Source organism: Cornus florida, unplaced genomic scaffold (assembly GCF_030987335.1).
Source record: "Cornus florida cultivar Cherokee Brave unplaced genomic scaffold, ASM3098733v1 CherokeeBrave_3.0.0_Hap2_Chr04, whole genome shotgun sequence".
NCBI lineage: Eukaryota > Viridiplantae > Streptophyta > Magnoliopsida > Cornales > Cornaceae > Cornus > Cornus florida.
In genome coordinates this window covers 34,446,549-34,451,790 of record NW_026775574.1, presented here as the reverse complement: position 1 = coordinate 34,451,790, position 5,242 = coordinate 34,446,549, and positions in this window count along the sequence as shown.

The following is a 5,242-nucleotide window of genomic DNA, read 5'->3' as shown; positions in this document are numbered from 1 at the left end:
CTCTAGCTTTCTCTCTCTAAAACATACATACTCTGGATCAGCTGGGGCTGCCGACAGGTTGGGCTGTCTTTCTTATGCTTGAATGTAACTGCCAGTTTGGTGGTGGTGGGTTCAGTTTTTCTTTTTCATATTCACACACTATATATTATATATGTGTTTTTTTATTAATTAATCTAGAATTTATTATGATTGGGGGATTGGACTGATTAACTAAAAAGTGTTACTATGTGATCTGCTCTTATTTTTATTGTTTTCTTTTTTTGCAAGATCTGTTGTTATTAGAAATGGCAGGTGGGCTGTGATGCATACGAAGCCGGTGAGAAGGCAATTGACAACTCATCCCGATTTCTGTCCTTCTTCATTGCCGCCGCCGGTATACATAGAGGGAGATCGATGATGAAGAAGAACAGTGCATATATATATATATATATATATATATATATATATATATGTGCGCGCGCGCATTATATATATTTAAAGGGAACTATGTCCTTTTATAAGAAGGGTAACATCGTCTTTTTCCTTTTTCGATGGCCTGGGTGGGCAAATTGCAACAAATTGAAAGTTCAGGTTTTTTTTTTTTGTAGTTCAGGGGGTTAGTTGCAAAACCCCCATAATTTAGGGAGGTTTTTTGCACTTTACCCTATTTTATATACAATTATATTGTAACACATATTAGGAAAACATTCTGGTGGGTATTTAATGATTTCGTCCACTTCACTTCAACTTCGTAAATAAAAGTTGTGATGCTTGTTAACAAAGAATTCATATATTATATACAATTATGTTGTAACACATATTAGTCAAACATTATGAAGGGTATTTAATGATTTCGTCCACTACCCTTCAACTTTATAAATAAAAGTTGTGATGCATGTTAAGAAAAAAGTCTTATATTATATACAATTATCTTGTTACACATATTAGTCAAATATTGTGATGCGTATTTAATGATTCCTTTTACGGTTCCTTCAACTTCCTTTGGTCTAAATTGGTCGTGATACATGTATTTACTCAATCAAGTGGCAGCTACATATGGTGTTTTGAATTGGTTACTTCATGGAGGTTCCACTCCACTAATAGATGTATTTAACAACTCATTTTTTCAACTACGCTTATATAACAACTCATTTTTTCTAAAACATGTATGTGGATGTGCACTTTAATTTAAGAATTAAATTAAGAGAAATGTTGTACAAAGAATTGAATGTGTTACTATAAAAGATGTGTTCCATTAGTAGTTTTATTAAGTGTTTACTTGCATTGAACATCTTAAATAAAAGTTGTGATATATGTTAATATAAAATCATAAATTATATACAAATATGTTGTAACACATACTAGTCAAATATGTTAAAAATATGTTTCTATACTATATGAAATTTAATTTTGTTTGGTTTTTGCTTTAATGAAATCAGTTATCATATTTGTTCTTTAAATCAAATTTATTACCATTAGAAACGTAATATATATGACTATATGTGTCAATATATTTATAGATACAAGAGAAAAAAAAAATTTAATTATGTTAACAGAAATCAACAACGGTGACCAACATTAACCAATATCTGAAATTATTTATTTCTTAATTGCAAAAAAGAGAAATTGTTTATCTATTTACATAAATATATATCCCTATAAATATAGCTTTCTCTTTCTAGATTTTCTCCCTAATTATATATATTATCTATTTCATAATTTTTTTTTATTTGAAAAAGAAAAAAGAAGATGAATGAAGTCCTAAAATTGGAAACAGATGATGCAAGATCGGAGTTTCTGGCACCGACGATATTTCTGGCGAGATCAAGTGAATTCCAGGAGAGGAGGAAGGTTGAGATCGATATTGGTCTTGGCCGTGGTGCCGCGAAACTCACGCACCACTGCATTGTAGGAGAGGAGGTTGTGCTCCTTTGAATCCACGATGAACTCCATCTATACATCCCGCCATGGTTGGACCTTTATGTGTGAGATGTTTGAGATCTCATTTTTGATCTTTAATTTTGAAAAGTGAAGTTTAGAAGAGCAACAGAGGAAGAGAGAGATGGGAGGCAGATGTATTGTATAATTTTTTTGTATTGTAGATTGTATGATATAAGTATATTTGTATATGGTATTTGTGCTTGTGGTAAAAATTAATGTAGCTGAATAAACATTTTTATTTCTGTGCTGAGTTGGCGATGAGTAAGTGATGATGTGACATAATTTGAACAAGTGGCTAGATCACAGCCATTGGATCCACAATAGACCCTCTCTGGTGAGAGGTGGAATGGAGAGGATTTTTGCCCGTGGCCAAGGGTCAAACGGTTCTTTGAATGCATCTATGATGATTGATTTTAAAATTTGCCTAAAAAGGCCATTTTTCATGCTTTTGGGGTTTGGACATGTCATATTTTGCATTGGGAGTATTTTGAGGTTATAGACCATCGGAACACATTTTATTATGTATATTACGTTTGTGAGAATGTTCACTTTGCACAAAATATCACGGTTGCATGATCTGGTTGATTGATAACTTCAAACTTTTTATTTTAAGGCATTTTTGAGGTTTAATGGGTCGGAATTTGCATCGGGCATATTTGGGGGTCACAGACCATTCCTGCACATTTTAAAATACTTATTATGCTTGCTTGCACAATCGTTTTAGCACACAACATCATATTTGGTCATTTGAACACTTGAAGCAAACTTACATTTTAGCATTTTTTTTTTTTTTTGTCAAAATTGATCTCAGGGGTATTTTAGGTTTTTCAGGTCACAAATAAAATTTTCTTTCGATATGGTCAGCTTGAAAAAATTATTTTAAAGAGGGTTTCTTTTTCGTATTTTTCCAAAAAAAGTTGTTTTGGGGTCTAAAAAGCACACAGTTTCAGCATTTTTCCTTTTTGCTCCCATGTGCTGTCAGCGCGTGCATGGCTCGGCAGGGCGCGCGCGCGCTCATGGGGCTGAACCTTGGCCGCGACGAGGCCCGATTTTGTTTTTAGCCGTTCTTCTCCATTTGGACTCCGAATCATGTGATTTTTGAGTCTAAGTTCGTTAATTTTTCGCTGTCTATCCAATGGCGTGTTCGGTAGTAAAAATTACCATTTTTTCCCTAAGGCTAAACTTGTCCATTTTTAAAACGTCGCTTCCGTATTTTTGTTTTCTTCTAAGTTTCCTGGCTTCATGGGAAGCCATGTTTGTGTTTTAGGGATGACATATATCTATTAAGACTTTGTTTGCATCTGAAATGACCATTTTTGCCTTTAGGGGGCATACTTGTTTTATTTTCACCTTTTTGCTTCTGCATTTGTTTTCTTTTGGTTCCGTGGCTTCATGGGAAGTTATGTTTGTGTCTTATTGATACCGAACATCCCCATAGACTTTGTTTTTGTTTTTGCTTCCGCATTTCGGATTTGTTATTGGGTCAACTTTTGGGTCACATTGACTTATTCGGGTTTGTGAAAATTTGAAACGTCATAGGTGGTATCAGAGCGTCCGGGTTCGAAAACTTTGGATGACGGGTTTGGGTGCATATCATACTTTTGTTGCTATACTTTGACATGTTTACTTGCTTATTGATAACATGCTTATGTGCTTATATGACAAATTGTTTAGAAGTTTTATTTTAATTGTTTTAGCATGACGTATATGTCTACTTGCTTTAACGCGTTGTGTATGCTTGTCTGCCTTAGCACATTATATATATGTTGTATGTCTTAGCATGTTTACTTGCTTATGTTGCAATTCGTTTAGAAAATTTCGTTAACTGCCTTAACATGACGTATATGCTTAGTTTTCTTAGCATGTTGTATATGCTTATTTGCCTTGACATGATTGTATACAACATGTCTTCATACCTTTTGTTTTCTTTCACATATATTGACATACTATGTGTCTACGTGCTTCTTAATAACATATTTGATGTCTTGACATGTTTACGCGCTTAGGTAACTATGTGTTTAGAAGCGTTCGTTAATCATTATAGCATGACTTGTATGTTACATATGATAGTATGTTTTACATTTATTTATCACTTGTATACTTATGTACTCACTTGCTTAAGTATTTTGAAAATCTTTTGTTTAACATATATGCATGTATGCTTATATGCCTAGGTGTTTAAGGTTTCGTTGTATGACTTAACATGATTTAGGTTTCTGTATGCCTATGTGCTTAAAATGATTTAGCATTCTTTAATTGCCTTACGATGTTGTTATATTATGCGTGCTATGTGTGTATACTATTTGTCTAGCATGATTTAAATTTTTACAGTACTGAGTATGACGTATGATGTATGCTAGATTGGACCTTTATATACTAGTTGCCACTTGCGCTGTTTGCCTTGATTTTATCTACTTGTTTTATGACAGACTATGTTTATATGAACTATTAAATACTTGTGTAAGTATGTTGTTTTGTTGTCATGTTGTATGCTATGTATTTAGTATAGTGTATACAGTTTGATTAAATACCTTTTTCGGTATAATACTTAGGACCTTAAGTTGATATTTGCACAAGCATGCTAATTGATAGTTTTATGCCATTACATGTTATTCGTCTTAAACTTATGGACTATGCTCAGTGTTGAATATGATTAAGTGTTAAATATTCGTGTTGACTTGTGATGAGTTGTGAGCATATTAGTACTACTTGAGTTGTTTATTTTAACTACTAGCTAATTACGATGTGATGGAGCATGCTAGTTGTTATGTTTATACTATGCTATATGATAAACATAAATATGTTCAGCATGATAAGATTCCCTTTTGATAAAGCAATTAGGATATTAAGATGCCATTTATATGAGTATGCTATTTGGTAGCCTTAACGACCACATGTTACGTGTTTCACGCCCTGTGATGTATGCTAACTGATTAGTATGATTAAATATTAACGCGTATGTTGACTTGGTATAGGGCTATGAGCATATTAGTTCTTGCTTAACTTGATTCTTTTGACTTATATCCACTCGCTATGTGAAAGACCATATTACATTTAGACTATCTGTTACTTGTACAAGTACGTGATCTTATTGCCATAACGTATGTTGAATGTCTAGTATGCCTATATGTATAAATGAATGTATTCGACATGCTTAACTTGATTGTAGTAACAACATAGGTGTAGTTTAGTGCAGTATTTTATTTTAAAATTCTATATACATGAGATACAAATGATTTTGGTGGTCTTCAGAGTAGTTTATATTCCGTTTAATTTTGTGCATTGTTCATGCTCGATTGGGAAAGATTAGTGCTAGAGCATT